This window comes from Panthera tigris, chromosome D1 (genome assembly GCF_018350195.1).
Source record: "Panthera tigris isolate Pti1 chromosome D1, P.tigris_Pti1_mat1.1, whole genome shotgun sequence".
Taxonomy (NCBI): domain Eukaryota; kingdom Metazoa; phylum Chordata; class Mammalia; order Carnivora; family Felidae; genus Panthera; species Panthera tigris.
Window position 1 is genome coordinate 74,366,525 of NC_056669.1, and position 12,469 is coordinate 74,378,993.

The following is a 12,469-nucleotide window of genomic DNA, read 5'->3' on the forward strand; positions in this document are numbered from 1 at the left end:
GGTGGGTGTGCTTCCTGGTGTGTGATCTCAGCTTCTGTAGGTATCTGGGTGTGTGTGTGTGTGCCTCTAAGTCTACGTGTGTGTATGTCTGGATCTCTGTGTCTACTACGCGTCTGTCCGTGTGTGTCTGAGTCTCTTCCCTGTGTCCATATCCGTGTGTGTGTGTGTGTGTGTGTGTGTGTGTGTGTGTGTGTGTGTGTGTAGGTGGATCCGAGCCGGGGGCAGCGAGGCCGGGCCTCTCCTTTCCCTGGCGTTCTCTCTCCCACGCTGGGGGTAGCCGCAGGCCGAGGGGCGAGGGCACGGGCGGGGAGGGGGCGCCCGAGCGCCGGGAGCCGCGGCGCCTCCCGGGTGTGCGCTCCGCTGAGCCGGCTCCTTTCTTGCGGGCAAAGGGACCCCGGTGGCGGCAGAGGCAGCCCGCGCGGCCCAGCTGGGGCCCTAGTGACTTATTTTTGTGTGTGATCCTTTCTTTTCTTCAGGGAAGAGGCGGGAGCACGCTCCGCTCGCTTGCCGGGCGCAAATAAAGGCGGGGGTTGGTGGCTGGGTCAGCCCTCCTCGCCGGCTTAGCAGTAGCGGCGGCTCGGCCGACTCCTTTCGGGAGAGAAAAACAAAAAAGAAAAAAACAAACAAACAAACAAAACCCACCCAAATTAAAAACCCAGCCTGGAAACCACCCTGGTTCCTCGGCTCTCTTTCTTACATCTTATGTAACTTATTTATTGATTGATTAATGAAAGGCTAGGTTTCCAAGAAGCTCCTCGTTTCCCCTATTGGCACTGAAGACTAATTAAAAATGCTGCGTTGGTGATGAGTGTTAATTAGACCATTGGAAAGACGGATGCACCCTTGTTTCAGAAACTGAACTACAGTTATAAGATGAAACAGGTCAGGCTTCCCTTTCTCACCACCACCGAAAACCCCCCTCCCCCAACATTTAATCCAGGTTTAAAACCAGTTTTCCCAGTCTCCAGCCACCTGGGAGAGGGAGGTTTGGTGGGGCTAGAGAGGGAGAGAGAGGCGAGAAAGCCAAGGGGGCTTTGCCCAGTTTTAAAAACTCTGGAGAATTTAAGAAGGATGTTTTAGGAAACCATATAAAATGGGCTCACAATTCTAACGCAGAGGCGGAAGGAAGGAAGGAGTGCCTTCTACCTGGGCGGGCCTGGCCTGTGGCTTGTCTAGCACCTGGAATCCCAAATTGGCATTAATCAAGGAATAGAGTTTTATTGCAGGAAGGAACCTCAGTGGGCCTCTTGGAGGGATGCCTCTATATCTGAGAGTAGATCCTTTCCTGGACCCCCATATTTGGGACTGTACCTCCAAACAGAGGCTTAAATTTTTTTCCCCCTCAGGGATTGCCCAGAAAGCAGGAAGGATTTGAGCCGCTGTGGAATGGGAAGTTGAAGCTTTTTTGGAGACTGTGTTTGGTCCAGGCCAGAGAAAGCCCTGACAGTGTGTTCAGGATGTCTTCAATATGACTAGATTTATCTTCTGGACTTTAAGGGGGAGGCGGGGACTTGCCCTAAATATCCCATCCCCCATCTTATGGTGCAATTGGGTCCAGACTCCTCCTCCTCCTCGTTCCTCCTTCCCTTACAGCTGCTCCTGGCTGACTTATGGCACAGAGAGAAGCTAGTGACATGTTGCTGCATTTAGGGATCATTCCAGCAAATGTGTTGCTTTTTCAACAATCCATTAAGTGTTCTCTTAGTCCTACCTTTCAGGTTTTTGTTTTTGTTTTGTTTTGTTTTTTTTAAGTGTGTTTAAACTTTCTGAGATTTCTCTGGGCAGTGAGAAACCAGAGATTTTACATCAGGACTTGCTCCAGGGAAGCCCTCCCTCCTGAATCGGGAAACAGATTGGATACAACAGCTAGCTGACAGCAGCATCTCTGCTGTCCCCTTTCTTGGGTACCCTGTACCCTCCACCCCTCCACCACCATCCCCAGCACCAGGACAGCAATGGCCCCAGAACTGGTGGAGACTGGCTCCCAGAAAACAACAAAAGGCTCCCAGGAGGGGTTGAACACCCTCTCACTCCCCGCTGATGGGGAGGGATTTCTGTGGTGAGAACGTCTGTCCCCATGTGCACTTGGGGCGTGTGCGCCGGCTGGCCTGATGGGATGTGACAGGGTCTCACCCGGGAGAGAGAGAGCTAGGGCCGGGTGCAGAGTGAAGGAGCCCAGAGCTGTGAATGAAACCGTTCCTCTGGAGAAGCCCCTTCCAAGTAGGAGACCCTTTGGCACCTGTCTTTTTAAAAAAATTATTGTTACTCGTCACGAGGAGAGCCAGGAGCTGTAAAAAGTGTGGACCCTGGATTCAGGCTGCTTGTGAAAAGCCAAATAACAGTGATCCTGCCAAAGAGGCCCGGATATGAGCAAGGACTGTGAGGTCAGATCTGGGTTCAAATTTCAGCCCTGCAACTTACTGTGTGTCTTTAGTTAACTTACTTGACCTTCCTTATCCGTTTTCTTATTTCTAACACAGAGCTAAGAACCCCTCACTGAGGCAAGAGAGCTGGCAACAAGCCCTTGATAGAGATAAACTGAATGAATGAATGTGTAAATCAGTAGACGGTGCCTGCCCTGTGGCAAGCATTCAATACATGCTAGTGGTGAACATTTCACCTGCCCTTTGTCGGCAGGTGATCCGTCTTCCCACTCTTGCGTGCGATCATCAGCCCCACTTTACAGATGAGAACACGGAGGCTCAGAGAGGTTAAGCCACTTAAGTAACTTGCTTAAGAGTTCACCTGCGGAGATTCAGACCTACATCTGTCTGAGCCTCCTAGTTTGAGGTCTCGGTGTAGATTCAGAAAAGGGTACTTTTGCCGGAATGTATTTGCGTTGCCGCCTGGAATGAAAAAGCACGGATCTGAGGTTTCACCTTTGCCGGGGATCCCTCGAGGGCGCTTTGGAGATAGTGATGCTGGGCAACCAGAGGGTGCCTCCTTCTCTGTGGAAGCTGAGCTGTCTCCTGGGCTAGCAGAGGGCCTCACCCGTGCTGCCTTTAATGTCAGCCGCCCTTGGCTAAAGGAGGTGCCCCTCCTCTGGACATTTCGTTCTCATCGATTCCTGCCAAATTCAGAGCATTTGTGACTTGGGAATTCACTTGCCAAAATCTGTTCTGGTGGAGTGTCTTTTGTGGTTTAGGACAAGCCTTCAACCTTTCTGCCACTTCTCTCCCCTCCCCGAGAGAGAAGCATTTCCCCTCTTCCTCCTCACGAGCCCTTTGTGGCTGAGTCTCTTGTCCCCCTTTTAACCTGCTTTGGCATTGAGCCGTGCGGAAGCCCTTTGTGATAGGGGATGGCGTCGGCCTCATTCCAAAGTAGCCACCGGTCAGGACAGCTGCAAGGGATGGTCTGAGGGCTTCTGTCTCGTGCCCACTGCGGCCGGATCTGCCCACAGCTCTCCCGGAGGCTGGCGCGGCCTGAATTGTAGAATGGCCAGCGAGTTGATTAGAAACGCTGGCAAGAAACTCATGCCTTGCAGTGAAGGGCTTTCCCCCCTTTTTTCTTTCTTCCCTGGTACTGCTGGTGCGATGTATGGGAAGAGGCATTCATGATTATGCGTTGGTGCCTCTTCATGGGAATTCTCAAATACGTTCCCACCTCTCGGATGCGCCCGAGGAAGGGCACACCCCGTGCGAAACGTGTTCCTGGGTGGGGAGGTCCCTCCCCTCTCCTCCCTCCCTGTCCCTTCAAGCTTCTGTGACGTCAGCCGGGAGGTGACTGGGTGCCTGCTCTGCCTGCAGGTTCCAAGGCAGGGAACGCAGCAGCTCGGTAGCACAGTCGCCTTTCAGCCCTCAGCTGATCGAGGCTGCTCTTTTTCGCCTCCCCGGCGACCCTGTCGTCCCGCCGGCCACACGCCGCCTCCGCAGCTGTAACCGAGGGGGAAATGGTGATGGCTTTTTGCTTCACAGACCCCTGCTTCCCTGGCTCATCCTACCTGGGTGCCTTATTCCTGTGGTGGTGATGGTGACGCACCCCCCACCCTGGGTTTGAAAGATAACCCCTTTCAGGCTCTGGTGCGCTGATTTCAAGAACAGGGTCCTCTGTGTGCCTCTCACCAGGAGGAGTGGGGGACCCCATGAGGCCCCCCGGTTGCTCGTCCATGGATGTGCTGGGGGTGCTGAGGGGCTCGGAGCAAGACCGCTGGCTATTGCTTGGTTGGGGCTCCAGATGGTGGGCAAGACAGCTCACACCTGAGTTCTTCCACGGAAGACAAATCTGTTGAACGTTGTCTCCTCAGGTATGGGTCTGACTCTATGAAGAAAGACGACAGCCCGGGAGGGGAGCAGCCTCTGTGATGAACGCTGGCAGGAACTGTGAGGGGCGGCTTTGCGAGCAGCGTCGGCGGTGATTTATGGGAGTCGGGGGCTGCCGGAGAGGGATGTGGATGCTATCAGCGCGGTGGATTAAATGCCCATTTACATCGTTACTGACATATAAATTATTGGTGCCAAGGAGACAGTGAGGGAAAGGATTTCAGGGGCAGTAATGTGGCACGTGCCCCAGGACATGGACTCGTCTTTGCCCAGATCTGTCCCCTGGGCTCTCAGGAAGCCAGTCTTGGAACTAAAGTAAAGCCCCAATTCCCAGCTCGCACCATGCCAGCCGCAGCCGCCCTCATTGCTGAGGCAGTGATGGCGAGTGAGGTCCCCGAGTGGGTTTTAAGAAGTCGGGAAGACCTTTGAAGAGGTCGCGTGCGTTTCCTCGGCTGGAGAGGGCCGTGTCCGGCCGCGTGCATGCGCCCCTTTTGCCTGGGATATTTTCCTCCTCCGTGGATTTGGAAGCCTCGCTGAAGGAGAGAGGGATTTTGTTCCTGGGAAATGGAACCGGTTTCTGAGGCCAGCCAACAGCAGAAGAGAAAGCTGGTCACCCACGGACTGGAAGATCAAAAGAGGGTGAGTGGGTAGAACTCCCGTCTCTTGGCTTGTGGTGCTGGAATTGCTAAGCTCGATGCAGAGAACCCAGGTGGTGGTCAGAACCTTGTGTCCTCGTTATGCTTGCTTGTCTTTCTCGGGTGAAGCAGGCGGGGTGGGGGCTCCTGATTTGCTAGGTCCTAGTGCTGGGCTTGAAGTGCGCGAGGGGACAGAGGAAGAAGGGGAGAAAACCGCATTTAGCCCGCAAGCCAGAAAGTCAAAGATTTATAAGCTGTTGCTCTAGGAGTTAACAAAAAGTGGTGTGCTCTCGAAGTCGAATATGAGCTTATTTGCACGGAAGCCCCCTTTGGGATTCACACACTCTTAGCACCTTTTGGAAATGGTGCTCCTGACAGCAGTGGTTTTGTTTGAGTTATGCTCTGCGTGGTCTGCTGGCTCTTGTGTTTACGGATCAAAAACATATCCTACTCCAGGCTTTGGCCCCATCTGTGAGAATGTCACAGCCATTTAAAAAGGCCTGTTGAGTGTGGGTCATTTGCTGTCATCGGTCTGAAAGCTGCAGTCACCCAGGACCCGTGTCTACCGGTTAAAGTTCAAGTTGCCTTTAAAAGCCAGACATATTCAGGAGTAGCACTGAGTGGCTGGTTGTCTCGAAAGAAAGCCAAAGCTGTGTCTCCTCACTCCCAGGGGAACTGGGAGGACCAGGCGATGGTAAGGGTTAAATGCAGCTCAAGCAGAGCCAGAGTCCGTGTTAATCTGAAAATAATTTCCGATATTTCCTTTGAAATGTTGTGGATGTCAGAAAAACTTCTGGTGATCTCTTGGTGTGGAGTGGAGTATTCCTCTCCTGTTTCCCAAAGACCATTTCTTCCTGGAGAAAAACAAGTGAAGGTGAAAATTAGCCTTACAACTTTTGCCTATAATTTAGATGGCTGTGTGTGTGTGTGTGTGTGTGTGTGTGTGTGTGTGTGCGCAAGCGCGCGTGAAAAGGATTTTGGATGGGGTTTCGCTCTGACTTTCAAAGGATAAAAGTCAACGGAAACAAATTACATTTTATAAGCATAGATACTGACTCCATTCCTAAAGAAAAATACTCCATTCCTGAAACTACACTTACCATTAATGCAGGAAGAATGCCCACTATCTTAGGCGCCTAGATAAGTAAATTTGTTTTGTGGTGTTTGACTTACTCAGTGTATAACCTGCTGGGTCTGTCTGCTCCTATTTCTGCAGGAGCTTTCTGAGAGACTGGAGGACAATCGGTAATTGTTGTGAACAGAACCTGAGATTGACTGCATTTTACGAAGTGTTAGCCAAGTTTGGTATCCAGACACTTAGCGGAGGAACATTTGGGACCTCTGACACTGTAGAAAATTTTAATTGGGCTGGTACACCGAGATAATATGCAATTATGACGGCCTCTCCTTGGCTAGGTGCGGATGTCTGCGTTTCCCATCTGTGTTCTTGGCTCTGGCTGTGTTGGGTCCACATGTACTATGGAGCCTCTGCAAGTAGAGTATAACCCCAAGTGAGGCTCTGCAGCAGCTGGGGCAACATCAATTGGTCATGCTCAGCTGACATTCATTTTAACTTGAACTCTAGCCGTCATGGCGATTATTAAATTTATAATGATATATGTAAGATCCATTTTAATGACTCTCTACGCTTGAGTGAGCTCTCACTTGCGCTGGCAAAATAAGGCTTACTAGAGTATTACATTTCATCTCCTACTGAATTTTCCAGGCTGTGGTTGAAACTTTGCTGAGGAGGAATGAGATTGTTTTTCCCGATAGGCATCGGGATCCCGTTCTGTCTTGCTCAAGTACAGTTTTGCTCGAGTACAGTTTCTGGGCTTCTAGAAATACTGCCACCGCGGCAGCTTCTGTTGGTGGCGGCGGCAGCTTCTGTTGGTGTGTGCATGTGTGTGTTTGTGGGTAAACACACACCCCATTTGCGTCAAGTGTGAAGCTAAACAAGCCTCCCGGCGTGCAGCCTGGAATGTCTTGTCCACGGAGCTGAAAGGCGACTCCGCAGCGTTTTGGCTCAGATATCTCGGGTGAGCTGAAAACTCTCTTCAGGGGGGATTGGCTCAGAATCCAACAAAGGCACAATCAAGGCATCTGCCTGGGAGCTGGGAAGTCTCCACCAGCATGCTTAAGTTACCAGGCGTTCATTGGCACCTGATCCTTGTGGCATTGCTGTCAGTTTGTGTGTGTGCGTGCATGTGTGCACGTGTGTGTGCTCGTGCATGCATGTGGGTGCACGTATGTGTGTGCACGCATGTAAGTGTGCATGTGTGCACATATGTGTGCGTGTGTGCATGTGTATGTGTGTAGGACCGTGGTGGGGAGCTAGGGGGACAAGGCAGAGGGAGGGCGATTAGCTTCAATTTTGATATATTTCCTATTGTCCTGAGCAGCAAAAGTCACTTTCTCTAGGGTTTGGTTGGTTTCATGCAACTCAATGTAGCTTGGCCCTTGTTTGGGGTTTCATATAGATGGAGTGGCTAGTTTTGGGTTCCTCTTGGTGGTATTTGCCTGTGCTTTCTGCATAAAGAGTGCCATGAGCTGCTGACCCCAGAAAGCTGGGTTCAGATGCCAAATGTGCTGCTGCATGCTAGCTGTGCAACCCTGGGAAAGCTATTTAACCTCTCTGATGTTTAGATTCTACATTTTTAACAGAGGATGGTAGTATTTAATTGCAGGGTTGTTAAGATTAAATGAAATAAAGGTGGTAAGGAATTTGGCACTTGGTAATTATTTAAGTACTGTTCTGTATATTCTTGGGACAGTTTGCAATGCGGGAGTCTTTTTTTGTTCTTAGAGGGTTGCATGTGATTTTGTCTTAAATCTTAAAAAAGAAAGCCTCAAGTAATACATCCTCATTACACATTCAAACATTACAGAAGAATACAGAGTGAAAATTCCTCTTCTCTCTAATTCTATCCAGCACTGACTGCTATTAACAGTTTGATATATACCACTCCTGACTATGTTAGTTTGTGTTTCTTAATAAAAATGGAATAGCATTGTACATATTTTTAAGAAACTTGCTTTTTCACTTAATATAGTGTACATCTCTGTCTGAGTCACTACATACACACCTTCCCATGCCTTTTAATTACTAAATAGAGTTCCATTGTAGGATGCGCTGATGTTTATTTGAATAATCCCTTAGAGATGTACATTTAGAATGTTTCCAGGTTTTTGTTTTTGCTCTCTGATTTTTTTTTGGTATTACAAAATTCCTTCATTCATTTTTTTCAACAAGTATTTATAATAAGTGCCTTCCATGTGCCAAACACCATCTAGGAGCTAGGGATAAACTAGATAGACAAGGTCTCTGTCCTGAAGCTTACATTTTATTTTATTTTATTTATTTATTTAAAAAAAATTTTTTTTTAACGTTTATTTATTTTTGAGACAGAGAGAGACAGAGCATGAACGGGGGAGGGGCAGAGAGAGAGGGAGACACAGAATCAGAAGCAGGCTCCAGGCTCCGAGCCATCAGCCCAGAGCCCGATGCGGGGCTCGAACTCATGGACCGCGAGATCGTGACCTGAGCTGAAGTCGGACGCTTAACCGACTGAGCCACCCAGGCGCCCCGAAAGCTTACATCTTAGACCAGCGCTGTCCTGTATAACTTTCTGCAGCTATGGAAATGTTCTGTTTCTGCACCATACAATGTAGTAGCCCCTAGCCATGGCTGGCCACGGAGCAATGGAGATGTGGCTAGTGTGACCGAGGACCTTAATTTTAAATCTCATTTAGTTTATTTAAACTGAAATAAACACATGTGACTAGCGGCTACTATGTTGGGGGCGTGCCTCTCCGAACAGTAAACGGCTGGCAAGTGACTACATCATTTATTTGTGGACAATGGTTTATGCTCTAAAGAAAACAAATAGGGCGTAGTGGTGTAATGGGTGAGGGAGGGGTGGATTTCATATTTATAATCAGTTTTCACTTCCTTTTTAATAGAGGGGTGACTTAACATCGGTAAAGTGCATGCTTCTTAAGTTTACAGCTCGGTGGATTTTTATACCTCTTATACATCTGTGTAGCTACCATACAGATCAAGACACAGACAATTCTTTGCTCCCAAGAGGGTGTGACTTAGTGGAGTGGAGGGGATGCCTCCCTGAGGAAGTGCTTGTGACTGGAGACCTCACTGATAAGAAGGAGCTGGCCATGGGACAATCAGATGGCTGATTTTAGATGTGCACATGCCCACTCTCATCGTGCCACTTAGATGGGTTCCATTCAGAACTTCCCCTCGGGTGACTCCTCTTGGCATCACTCTGGGCAGTAGGTCCCGTGCATTCCCCAGCACTTGTCAAATTTAAATTTTGTGCTGAAGTCAGGAAAAATCCAGAGAGGCACAGGGCTGCAAATTGCTACGGACAGAAATTCAGTGAGGTAAGTATTGTTCAGTGCGGTAAGAACCCACTTAACTCGCATAGATGGGAGAAGTAAAATTTCCCTGACAGACACCTATTGATCAGTCAGGGGAATGACTCTTTGATTGATTTTTCTCTACTCCTCCTTAGAAGTTTGTCCTTCACAGATGGAGCTTTCCCACAGAGGATGAACACTGTAAAATAAGAATTGTTCAGGGGTTCTTAAGATACTTGATGACTGAGTGGTGACAGAGATGGTTTAGCGTGAATTCTCCTGGCTGTCAGCTTCTCAGCATGAAAGCATCCTGGAGACAGTGTTTTAAAAAATGACTTTGGAGAGGGTGAACTCGGGCTTAGTGTAATTAAAATCTCCAAGGTTGGCTGAACTGCTCTGGATTGCCAAATCCTGCCCTGCAGAGGGGAATATATTATCCTACTGCCCTATCAGGTTCTCCTCTTCGTTTTTATTAACGGCGTCCCCAACTTCCCGGTCACCTGTGGTTGCACTCAGAATCATCTTTTGCCTTTTGCCCTGCCCCTCCCCGCATCCCCCCCCCCCCCCCCAGCCAAGTTCACTACTTTTCCACACAGTCATCAGGCACACTTGCTCTTAAGCCACCATGTATCTGGCAGCTCTTTTTCCTCGTTCTGATCTCGCTACCGAGTTTCAGATTGGAGAATTCTTGCCTGGTTGGTAGCATAGTCTCCTGGCTTCTCCTGGAGAAGTCTCCATTTCTTCTTTGGTCCATCCTCCGCTCCTGGCCAGATTAGTCTTCCTGGAATCCAGCTATTATATCCTAGTTAATGATTTCCCCACCGTATCCTCCGAAGAAGACACTCTCCTCCGCTCCTGGCACTTTACGCTGTGGCCAACTTCTGGCGTGTAATGGGTAAAAGTTTGAATCTCATTGGAGTCTTGTTGACCTCAGCTTCAAGCCTGGAGAAGTTCTGTAACCTCCCTGAGCTTTGCTCCTAGTGGTATTTACTCATAGGTTGTAAGGTGCTTAGCACCGTGCCTGGGACGTAGTAAGTAATCAGTAAGAGGGGACTGCTGTGACCGTCATAGTCACCCAGTGTCTCTTACCCAGTCCTCTTGCCAGACTCCGATTGCTGTTCTGTGAACAACCTGCCCATTTCCTCCTACTCCTGAGACTTTGCTTATGCGTTGTGGCCCCTGGACGGCACCCCCTCGAGGCCCCTCATCCATCCTCTGTGAAGAATGGATCCTCCTCAGAGAGCCTGGGTGGCTCAGTCACTTAAGCGTCCGCCTCTTGATTTTGGCTCAGGTCATGATCTCACGGTTCAGTTTGTGGGTTCAAGCCCTGCGTCGGGCTCTCCACTGACAGCATGGAGGCTGCTTGGGATTCTCTCTCTCTCTCTCTCTCTCTCTCTCTCTCTCTGCCCATCCCTGCTCACACACTTGCTCTCTCTCAAAATAAATAGACTTAAAAAATATTAAAAAAAAAAAAAGAGTGGATCCTCCCCATGTTCCTATACCTCGCTCAAGTGCTGCCAGAGTTAACATTTCACCATGTTTTCTTTGTGGCCCAGATGTTTTTCCACATGTCACACCCCTGCACCAGATTGTCGACTCACTGGAGAAGGGAACAGCCTCATCCATCTCTCCATCCCCTGGCACACAGTAGGCCCCAAAAAACATTGGTTGAACATGGTTGCTTTGAGATTCCTCTTTTCCTGTGGTCCTAAAGCTGGATCTGCTCTTTCAAAGTGGCTGGTTTAGTATGTCCACTTGTATAGAAAGAAGAGGGAGAAATCAGATTTAAGGAGATGGTTAGGAATTCTGTGCGGTGATTGATATGTTTGATTAGAGGAGGACAGATTGGTTGGGTCTGGTGAGTGGAATAGAAGAAAGGGGTATAGTGAAGCAACGTTTTGAAGGAAGAAGCAGGAGAGTTGGGGTTCATGGCTAGACTGGTCACCAGACCGACAGAGGCAGGGCGGGGGGTGAATCTAAGATGTTGCTAAGCTTTGGCACTTCGGTGGCTGGAGGGAGCTTGGAGGGGGTTTGACATCATGACATCTTCTGATTGTTTATCTCCATAGAAGGGCTCTTGACTCGGTTTGCACCAGCGGGCTCAAGCAGGTGTCGTGTATTTTCAGACAAAGAAGGAAATCAAGACACATGTAGTTAAAGGTCATTTCCCAAGCACACATGATTAAACTCGGTGAATTTTTCAAAAAGGATTGAGAAATTAGATGAATGGGCTCAGGAGAGGGAAAGGATCCTATTGAACAATCGCTGGGTACTGCAGAGTGTAGTAGGTACCCCTTTTGTTTTCTCTCACTTAGATCTTGATGTAGATATTATTAACCCATTTTACAGATACAAAAGCTGCGATTAAGGGGCTCTCCAAGCCCCTTGACTGTAGCACCTCACTGTCATTTTACCTTGCCATTAGGGTTATATCTCTACACTTTTTACAACCAGATTTTGCTTTGAAAATCGTTTCTTCCAACTTCGTTGCAGTCATACATATGTATATACATGGGTGCATACACACACGCGCGCACACACACACACACACACACACATATATATATATATATATATATATATATATATATATATATATATATATATATATACTCCATAGCAGGATTGGCTTTGTGACACCTTACAAGTGTTTGCTTGTTTGGGAACTATGCCCATATTATTCATCACATCAGCACTACAAGCCACCCCACCCTCCCCAAGGTCGTTCAAAGGCTGTAATGAGGCTGAGCAGCATTAGAAGAATTCTCCTCTGCCCTAGTGATCTGAACTCTGAGGTGCTGCCAGCGTGGGCAGGGCTGTGGACACATGGATGCTCACGCATCTGGTGAGGATGCAGGGCCTGGAGCTCTTTCCAGATGAGCTGAAATGCTTAGTCTTCAGCCTGGGCTGCTGTGCCTTTGGAGCCCGAGGTAGCAGCAGTTACAAGTTGATCTGCCTCCTGACAGCTCCCTCCCGGAAGGCCTGCCTGTCTTCCTGGCATCAGTGGAGGGGGTGGTAACCAAGTGCTCCACGGATGGACACCCAAGACCTACCACAGCACATTTCACGTGTCATTGAAGAAGGATGGAAAAAGACGGTAGCCAGACATAATTCGGTTCAGTAAGTTTTGGGGCCCTATTCAGGTATAGGAGGAGAGGGGACAGCAAAGGGGTCAGGCCAACGCCCTGCCTTCATTTC